We start from the raw sequence: 10657 nt of genomic DNA, 5'->3' as shown, positions 1-10657 counted from the left end.
ATCCTTGTCTGTGCAAAGCTTCCCCAGCCTTGTTTGAAATATTAAATTAACGCCCTACCATAACTTATGTCCTACCCTATAATATCCTACCTACCCTCATCTTCTATTTAAATACATAATTCCTTCCCACTCAATACATGTTTAATACGATCGGTTTTGTTTTGCCTGCAAATATTTCACTAATATGTTATCATGCATGGCTTGGTTAAAGAGAGCAAACAAACGCCCCAAGCCTCTGGGATGACAGCTAAGCGTCACTAACAGCTGACAAATACAGAGGAGCTTTGTGAGTAATTGAGGATGTGTCAAAATATAAAATGAAAAAAATGTTTACAGCTAACCATATTCATTCATTACTGAATATGACTTGACTAGTAATTTCCTCAAAGAGTAAAAGATTTCTTCATTGTTCCAAAACAATTTATTGCAAATATTGGATTTAATATATGAGTGATGGTAAATTAATTTTCCCTGCTTGGATGATTTTTAACTTCAAAAAAATATTTTATGTTCATCTTTCACAACTTTTTTTTTTTTTAAACATTTCCACAAGTTCCTGAGAGTAAACTCATTCTCTAGAATATTGATTTAAAATAATGCAATCACAAGGGGAAAAAAGTGAAGACTGAAATATAGAAAATTTAAAAAAAATGGAAGTGGATATTTTCCGGTAGCAGCTTTGTTAGCAACTTCTTTCCAACAAATGAAGATGTTAGACTTCCTACAGTCTGCAAAGCAGTAACCTGAACGTGCCCAAACCAGAGAATGTTTTCTTTAACAGTACAAGATAAAAAGATGTATTTTGAGACCATTACCGGCTGTGTGGTTGGAGGGCAGTCCGCGGTGACCCAGCGGTTTGCAACGTCCGTGTCCAAGTGGTGACTCGTGCCCTACCTTGTTTCAGGCCACGCAGCTCCGCGTCCAGCAGCCACCACCCTCTCCATGAAGAGAGTTGAAGCGCAGCTGGGACAAAGAAGAATTGGAGCCCTCACCTTTTTTTAAATTTTATTACTATTTTTTACTTCTGAAACTTACTCAATCCCCCCAAAAATATTATTACTATTTTTTACTTCTGAAACTTACCCAATCCCCCCAAAAATGGCATTATATAGCATAAGTCAGCTCTGACATGCTGATGATCCTTCACCCTGTCCTAGCTACGCGTCTACAATAGCGTAGTGCAATAACTCAGTCTGCTACAGCATTTGAGAAGAGGCTGTGTCATGCACGTGTTTTGTTATTTGTTTGGGATTAATGTTAATCCCAGATGGTCCTTTTGTTAGCTAAAATGCTGTACAGTTTCAAATAAATTTCTCACAGACATTTAGTTTCACTTAAAAAAAGATTGACGTTTTGCTTGAGGGAATACATATTCTGTAAAATCACATTAATAAGCATTAATTCTTATTCCAGAGTTCATGATTAATCAATTTCTACATCAAGCTTTAAAATCAATTTTGCCCAGAACTAATGTCTAGATGAGAGCTTTATAATTATCCAGGTTATGCCATTTACCGTCTCCAAAATCTGGCATGCCAGGAAATTTCTTTTCCTCTTCTGGAACTTTCTAAACATTGCAAAATACAAAAAATGGTTTGGACGCTTCCTTGGCCAATTTTGGATATAAATTATCTGGATCTACTGCTTTTTAAAAATACAAGTCTCATAGTTGCTGAGTTACTATTGAAAAAGATAGCATTTCGTCAAGTCTTATCTTCCCCATGTGAAACAGATCACTTGTCAAATAATTTGCATTTCAGTACGGTCATGGATATTTCTAATAGATTCCCTTAGTACTAGACAAATACGATTTTTAGTATTTCTATTTTCCCTAAACGTCTTTACATCATTGTTATTCTTCCTCTCCGAACAGAAATGCTAGTCTTAAACTACGGAGGGGATGATTCATTCATCCGATACCTCACCCCGGCGCTGCACTGCCCCATTTCACCCCTCTGGTCTCTTTCTTTGATCTTCATTTTTACGTTGACTTCTGCATTTGCCACGGCCACCGCCCAGGGTCCACTCACTCAGGTTACAGCCGAGTCTTTCTGTGGGCCCCGGGTTCGTGGGCGCAGCTCCAGCGTGGTCGCTGCCTTGGCTCCTCTCCTCCCTCACCCATTTAGTATTTCCCTCTCCTGCTTACTTGTGTGCCCCTTGCTCTCTTGTCTGTTTTACACTTGTCATTAGTTCCTGGTCATTTCCTTTTACACACAGTTTATCTCTATTTTAGTCTTGTAGGTGGATTGAATTACAGGGGATTTAGAGCATTTTACTCCCGTATTAGTACAGCCAAAACACTGTAATATTCCAGCTTACAAGTATTACCTTTACACTTTCTGTTGACGCACCTTAATTTTCCCTAAATAATGCACACAGTCAGGTCCTCTAACCCACAAAACAAAGAGCGGGACAACCAGACAGCAGATAAGATACTAGCAGATTTTTTTTATTATTTTAATATTGCCATACGCTGCACAGTATTTTTGCCTCTGCTGTAATATCCTCATCACCAGCCCGCTCTGAGGTGACCCATCTCACCATCGTCTTGCAACATCTACCACCAACTGATAACTTAAGTTATTCTCCCTCAGTAGAAACTGAGAAAAAGCACACAAATAGAAAGTCACGTGCACTATGTACTATTCTAAAATGTTTAGCAAATGTGATGATCCCTAAGGAACTGTTACCTCTTCTTCCATTTCCTTCAAGTAGTTCAGTAGTTATGCAGCACTGCTCAAGACAATTCGACATCTAATTTGCCGTGTGAGCACTTTTTGTCCTACAGAAGGCAGAAAAGCCAAAGGAGGAATAGTTTGAGAAACACGTGGATAAAAAGAAGGGTAATTAAGGACCTGCATCTCTCCTACATATTGCTAAAAATCAGTATCTTAACAGAGAATTTTTCAACAAAATAGAAATAACTCCTCCCTAAAGTTACAAACATAAGGTTACTGGCATTACCAGCAGTTAATTAATAGCATAATAGTCATGCATTCGACAAGCACATAACCCTTACACTAACCTCAGCAAAAAAGAATGTTGGTTTTAGTTTCTAGGTAGTCGTAAGTCATGGATCCATAGATAACTATTGATCTAGGAAATAAAAAAAGGAAATTGTTTTGCAATGCTAAGTCTGATGGAGGGCTATAAAAAAAACCCCCAACTTTTGTTTACTTTCTGTATATGGAATTGCTGTATGTGCAATTGTTTTATCAAATAGCTGTTTCAAATGATTTTGTAATTTAAATATTTCAAAGTAATAATATTGCTCAGCTGTATATAAGAGTTTGAGATTTTAAAGAACCTTTTCCAATAAAGGTTTATAGCAGGTTTTAGTGTCTACAGGTTCTCTTTTTCCCCATAGTCCTGCTAATCCATTCAAGTCAATGGGTGCTAATTATTTGTTGTTGATGTCAAGATTACTCAGGCCTTAGAAGATGTACAAAGATATATATGGTATGCTGATATGTTACTCTCATCAGCTAGCTCAAATTCAGGCAACAAAGCCTAAAGGCTAGTGCACTAGCCTTCCCAAATTACAGAAGTGCTTTGAAATTAATTTTACTTAAGCAAAAAAAAGCTGCTTTATATTTCATTATATTTTTGTCTGGATATTCCAAATTGTCTTTATCAATAGTCAAATTCTGTCTCCAGTGCAATTGGTGAACACTCCCATGATTTCTTCTCTCAAATTCAGGCAACAAAGCCTAAAGGCTAGTGCACTAGCCTTCCCAAATTACAGAAGTGCTTTGAAATTAATTTTACTTAAGCAAAAAAAAGCTGCTTTATATTTCATTATATTTTTGTCTGGATATTCCAAATTGTCTTTATCAATAGTCAAATTCTGTCTCCAGTGCAATTGGTGAACACTCACATGATTTCTTTTTGGGTGACTGTAGCTGTCTTTCTTTAATGATCGATCACTTCTCAGGTTATTCCAGTTAAGCACCAAGATGGGAGTCTCCAAATTGATAAAGCTGCTAAAATAATTTTCAGTGGATATAAGGGAAAAGGGGGGAGGGAAAAAAAGAAGGGGGGGGGGAGAGCACAAGGTATTTCCAGATAGAAATTTAGAAAGGATTAATAAAGCAGAGCATTACTTTCATCTATGTTTGCAACAGACAGTTTCATTAGAGGGGAGCAGAATGGCCCAGGGGTATCCAGAAAGCTCAAGTCAGTCTTGATTCTATGTAATGCTTTTAATGTTCAAACAACCTCAATATGAGAGCATCGTAGCAATGATCAGGCAGAAAGTAGTTCTCTCCCTCTCTCTCTTGCCTAAATATCACATCAGCAAGAAACTTGTCTTTGGTACAAGTACAGACTCTTAAAATCTGTATTTTGGGGCAACACTTGTCTAGTTCTTTAGGGAGGTGCAAGAGAGGACTTGACTACAGAGCCCCAGGATCTGTTTTGACACCTTGGGGAGTAACGCAGAATTACTCCCCCATCCCCAGGTGCTCACTCATGCCCTGCTCTGCCCCGTTGGCACCGCCATGCCTCTCTGCTTGCTGCCCCACGGACCAGGGGCTCCTCCAACGTGCTCTAAAAGGAGGCTGGAAGGAGTCATGGGGCAGCTGGTTTGGCAAGGGGAGATGAGATGAGGGATGGGCAAAGGACAAATCCTGCACCAACGTTATTATCAACATACATGGAAATGCATCCCAAGCACTCTGTGCTTAGTTTTTAAGAAGGACTTAAGTCATACTTTACGTGAATATCGGTGAAAAGAAAATAGTAGCAGCATGGTCTTACACGACAACGAAGGGCAACATCAGCCACTCTCACACAGGCTGCTGTGCCCTTCCAGCGCGTCGTTGCTTCAGGTCTGGTTTTATGCTGGATCAGTTCTAGATTTTGGGTGGGATCCCACACGCTGAGGGCTGGGAGTGCTGCCTGCTGCTACACAACCAAGCACACAAGCAGATATTGCAGAGGGGTGTGTAGGGGAGGGCAAGCAGCATCGTCACCCCTCCCCAATGCAAAACACAGCCCAGGGTCAGTTGGTTCACGCAATCATGTAAACGATCATAGACAGGGGGTATTTTATATGTATGTTAGTGCTATTGCTACCGTCTGCTCTATGGGAAATCATCTTTCTCTGCTAACAAAGGCTAAAAGCATACCTGAAATAACACTCACAAGAAGAAAGGTTATAAACACAGCATGGCTCTGGGAGCAAAACTGCACCTCATTTCCACACCCAGGCCCCGAGCAGCGGCAACGCACTGGTACGAAAGCCACAATCACACCGACACACTCACAAGTTGGGGATTATTTAAGTAGTGCATTATTACAGCCGGATTTGCACTCTCCTATAGGCTTTTATTTGTATAGTAAATTGCTTTTTTTTATTACCAGATTTTCAATGGTTATTTTTATACCAGCAATGCATAACTGTAGTTTGAGAATTGTCAGATTGGTTCTGGCAACTGGAGAAATAAAAATTGCTAATTTGGGCACCTGAAAGACACAGGAAGCCATTTGATACACAGTAAGAGGATTTTGGCAAAGATAAGGTTTCTTTCCTTCCCCCATTTTTTGAAGAGATTAGAAGTGCTATAACTTTCAAATAGAAGGGGAACATAAATACATCTAGCTCTTATTCAGCTAATTTTGATTTTAAAAAGATATCTCAATAGAAGGATCAGGACATCTTTTGACTAGCTGCTTTTTCATGAAAAGGATGATTTTTCTCAAACATTTTGGCAAAGATAAGGTTTCTTTCCTTCCCCCATTTTTTGAAGAGATTAGAAGTGCTATAACTTTCAAATAGAAGGGGAACATAAATACATCTAGCTCTTATTCAGCTAATTTTGATTTTAAAAAGATATCTCAATAGAAGGATCAGGACATCTTTTGACTAGCTGCTTTTTCATGAAAAGGATGATTTTTCTCAAACCCATACACTTAAATATAGACATTTCAGTGGTTTTTAACTTCTGCAAAAACTTTAAAAATTACTGAAAAGGGAATTCTCAACATATTTTGGAAGAAAGTTTTGAAACAAATGTATTTTTCCATATAGAATACTAACATCAAGTCCAGAAATGGCGTGAAACATATTAGTTCAATTAACTTTCCTCCTTGCCCCCAATCAACTCAGATTTTATTTATTCTTACTTCAATTCACAGGAGGAGCTAATGTTTGAGACTTACGCTCTTTAAAATAGAGGAAAGAAAGCTTACTACAAAAATACGCACCCAGATACTACTGTTAAAAATACCAACACAGAAACCTACAATCAAGTCTGAGTTTGAACTTCCATATTTAATTTTGGGAAACAATACCTAATGAAAATGCACGAAGATGTCAGCACCGGGAAGGTGGTATTATCTCAATATTGTCTTCACAAGCTGAAGAGATCTATACACTTGTGTAATGCACATACACACAGAGTAGAAGTTGAAGACTTGCCTTATAATCTCTGACGTTTACCAGATTTGACAAGTTTCATGAATATACTTGGGATTTGCTTGTTGTAATCAAACTTCTATTTTACAACCTGAAATAAGGAGCAAATGGCATATGTTATGGTGCTGTCATTGGGATTTGTATGACAAGGCATCAAAACTAGCAGGTTTCCCCAACAGAAGAAGCAGTTTTGTTAATTCCTTATTCAAGTAATTGTAGCAGATTCAGCCCCCCCGCCCTTTTTTTTAAAAAAATAAACATAGTAGTTTAGTTTCATTGGCTTTCTACTCCAAGGGATGCTAGTTGGGCTTTTTGTTGAAAAAATTGTGTTGCTTTTACAACAGGCCCAAATAATACCTGGAAAAAATATTTACAGTCTCTCCAAGCTCTGTAGCAAATGCATTCAGGCAGTAGATGTAACGGTAGCAATAATTTATCTGCCGCAGACCTCTGAGGTCACCATTCGCCACAGATTAGCTGTAACTTTTATTATTGAGTTTACTGTAGTCAGGTTGTAGCTATCAATAATAAGCATACACCCTTACTGGATTAAAGGACCTGCACGCTTGTCCTGCTTTACATTTTTCTTGCAGAATACAGCAAGCAGCACTCACCGCAGGGAAGTGTCCAGTAAACTATTAGAAACACGTGAATTATGCACAGGATGGAATAATATCATGAAAAAGCCCTTGTTCAGATTTCCTGAATATAAATACATATTTGGGCATGGTATTGCAATGAACCAAAGTGCCTTCTTTTCAGCGAGTGGCCGGAGGCTTGCTGTGTAGCTCGCTCCCCCAGCTATCAGTAAAGGAGCATTTTTGGTTCCAGTCACACTGCTTGGGGACTCTTCCAGCTGTACCTTGGCTTAGGGCACCTGCTTTGCTCTGCCTTAGACGCATCCAGCTCTGGTTCAAAATGATACTCTGACTGCCACCCCCAGGAGGGAATCCCGATCTGCAACTGCAGAAGTGCTTTTTACTGCAGTGCATATTCCACATTGAACTGTAATTCATATGACTGAAAGAAGGAGCCCAGGGTTTGGGGGTAGCGAGTCTCGGCGGCAGTGCCTGCAGCATGGGGACAGGAGCGGGAAATACTCTTTCCCCAGGACACACTGGCTTGGCTGCCTTGCTCCCCAGGGTTTGGCCCAGGTTGGTTACAAGCCGATTGCTCTCTCCCCAGCAAAGGGGTGCCCAACACTTTCCGGGGAGCACCGCTGACCCTAGTTGTCTGCCCATCACCCTGGGGGCTCACTGCAGCTGTGGGGCTATGAGGTGGCTCGCTGTGCTGGTGGGGATCAGCTGCAAAGGTGATCACCCCAGGGGATGAAGCTGTGCTGATCAGTGCCACAGCCAGAGGAAAATTCTTCCCACGGGAACATCACCCAGAGCCCAAGCTTCTTCTACAGGACATGTGGCTTTGACTCCCACAGCACACTAGAGCAGTATGATCTTCAGCCAGACCTTTTCAGTCTTAGTCGGTACTAGTCATGCAGACCAGTCCGAATGATACAAGGAGACTCTTCCTGAAGCACTAAAAATTAAACTTAATCTGTATTTTGACAGTTTTCCTCAAACTTAAACAGGACTTCTCTCAAGTAAGGACTGCAAGGTTGGCCCTGATTGTTTACCAGCAGCATCTACTTTCCCAAGCATTACATGATTTTTTAAATAAATCTTAAGGGTATTTTGTAGCAAAACAGGGGCAGTTTAAGAAAGCAAAGAAACACAATATTTTTTTCCCCTAGAATAACTACAAGCATTTTCCTTGGGGAAAATAGATACTTCTTATCTGCTAGGCTGTATGGTGTTTGTACACAAAGTTAATGCAGAAGAAATCAGACAGCAACTCTCGGGAGCAGGTTGATTTAAGAAGTCTAGCTTCTTTGAGTCACTATATAGCCGGACATGTCAAAGGGTTTAATGCTTTATTCACAAACAGTGACGAGTGAAAATAGGACTTGTGGAGACAGTAAAGTGGAAATCTTTCTGAAGCTGGTTCATCCGGTGTTTGGATGACAATGCTACAGGGATACGTGCAAAGAGCATCACTGTCTGTGGAGCGGTGAGTGTCAGAGTACACAGATAAAAGGGGTAACCAAGGAGAAATAATAGAGTAGATGATAGAAAATAAGGAGCCTATAACCCTAGAGGAAAAACAAGGATTTGTATAGCCATGCATTAGTTGGATTCACAGAGGAGATATATTTTTAGAAAAAACACATGAACAAAGAAATGCCTCTTTACTGTAATTTAAATACTTATGGTTAAACATACTGCTAGCACTTAATTTAACCATAGATAATTCTTTTCAATTTTTAGTGTCATGAGCAGCTTTGTAGGAAAACTTAAAAATATAATAAGAGCAGAACTAGTCAACTCATAAAGGACCATAGTCTAAAAAAGGACAGATCCTTGTGTTACCTCGCTTGAGCCAAATTGCTGAACTGAAAGCAAAAACCAGGAGGAGGCATGAATCAAAGTATTATCCTTGTGCATTCCAGGAGCACGGGAAGAGCTGAGGTCTGGGGGAGGACTCGTAGGTCCAGGCAGGCAGCACAATAAACTGGCTCCTTTCTGTTCTATTTATCTTGCACAGATTGCATCTATTCTGTGAACACAAGATTAGTCACAGGAGACTCGAGTTAATGCTATTTATGGATATACATATTAGCATAAAATAACACCAGCCCTAAACTGCTCCCTCAGTTTTTGATCAAGTTTTATTTATTTATTAATAATTAGGTTTAATGCTCTCACACACTAGACCTCAGAACTTGTTTACACCACTTCATGCCAAAGCTTCAAATACATTAAAGGGGAAGTCCATTATTTTTGATTTATAATTATCTATGACAAGAAAGATCTTAAACAAGAGCTGAAGAGAGCGGGAAATGATCTACTCATCCTCTGTTTATGCAACTACTACAAAGAGGCATGTGATGGTTTTGGCCTCAGGCCGGCTACCACTCATCTCTGTAGGACTCTTTCTATGACTCTCATACAAGTACCACAAAGCCTTTTTTAATGTTGAAGTAACTCAGGTGTAGACAGGCCACTGCTCGCAGTCTACCGAGATCCCAAGCTGCTGCCTTATGGCTGATGAGCTATTAAGTGACAGAACAAAAAATTGTTGATATATGGCATTATTGTTCTCTTGTAAATAAATTTTCCTGTAGCCTCAGTGATTCACTTCCCTCCCGTCCCCATGTCATTAACTATCAACTGGGAAAGTCAACTAAACTTGTGTAGTTCTGGGAAACATAGGCCAAGAAAACAACCAGCCAGAACTGTTGTTTAAAACCAGTAACACGTGACACTTCAGTTATGCCAGCTCTGGAGTCATGTTGTTCCCCGATGTGATCCCTGCGCACCTAGCAGGAGCGCCTGGCAGCAGCCCCCCTGTCCCCTCCTCATGCCCAGGCAGGGCCGCTCCAAGGGCTCAGCAGCCTGGGGGGCTTTGGAAAGTGCCTCTACACCAAAGTCAGTCCCAGTCCCCCCCTCAGGCTCCATCCTGCAGCACTCATGCCCAGGCAGGGCCGCTCCAAGGGCTCAGCAGCCTGGGGGGCTTTGGAAAGTGCCTCTACACCAAAGTCAGTCCCAGTCCCCCCCTCAGGCTCCATCCCTGCAGCACTGTGGCAAATATGACTTGACAAGCAAGGCTTGGCAAGTTCCCTGCCCAGCTCGCTGCACCCCATCTCTGTCCATCTGCCCCCTCCTCAATAAATGTTATGAAGGCATGGAGCAGTGGGGAGTTTGTCCCCACAGGAGACACGCTGGTTGGACATCTACAGTTTTATTATTAGGGTCTTTTCCACATTACATTGGGGAATTGAATCAAAGCAATTTGTAACTTTATAGCCATCAGCTCTTTGACCTACCCAGTATCTGTGTCTTCTTTCCTCCTCCCAGTCTATTCAAAATGCCAAATATAAAACCCTAATGATTTCTTCATCTCTTCTAGAAATCCTTTTCAGGGTTTTGACCACATCCATGCACATAGGCATTTTATTCCCAGTAGCTCCCCACCTCATTACCCTTGTCTTACCTTGGACCCCAAATTTATGGTTTTGTTTGCTGCTTTCTTGCATGCAGTTCTGTGCCTTATTTATTTTCCTGATGTTTCTTTGCCTGCCTGCTTAACACAATCCTTGATCCTAGACAGACATGGCCTGCATCTTTTTGCTTCAAAAAAATAACTTCCCCCAGTGATTCTTCCAGCAATAACCCTTTAACC

Source organism: Aptenodytes forsteri, unplaced genomic scaffold (genome assembly GCF_000699145.1).
Source record: "Aptenodytes forsteri isolate BGI_AS27 unplaced genomic scaffold, ASM69914v1 Scaffold6, whole genome shotgun sequence".
NCBI lineage: Eukaryota > Metazoa > Chordata > Aves > Sphenisciformes > Spheniscidae > Aptenodytes > Aptenodytes forsteri.
This window is presented reverse-complemented; position numbering follows the sequence as displayed.